We start from the raw sequence: 215 nt of genomic DNA, 5'->3' as shown, positions 1-215 counted from the left end.
CCCACAGACTCTCCAAAAGGACTCCTGCCCCTATTGTACGTTCCCCCACCCCCACACTGTGTCACTTCGAGGAGTGTCACCACTCCCGCCTATTCTACCAGGACCTGTCCTCCCACTGGGTCATCCCGTCTAGGACCCCCGGCAATCCCCCTCACCGTATCACCCCTGTCCCCCCGAATAGAGATCCCCCCAATATCCCCTTCCCCCCCAAGAGT

The sequence above is a fragment of the Procambarus clarkii genome, chromosome 67, assembly GCF_040958095.1.
Source record: "Procambarus clarkii isolate CNS0578487 chromosome 67, FALCON_Pclarkii_2.0, whole genome shotgun sequence".
In the NCBI taxonomy this organism is placed as follows: domain Eukaryota; kingdom Metazoa; phylum Arthropoda; class Malacostraca; order Decapoda; family Cambaridae; genus Procambarus; species Procambarus clarkii.
This window is presented reverse-complemented; position numbering follows the sequence as displayed.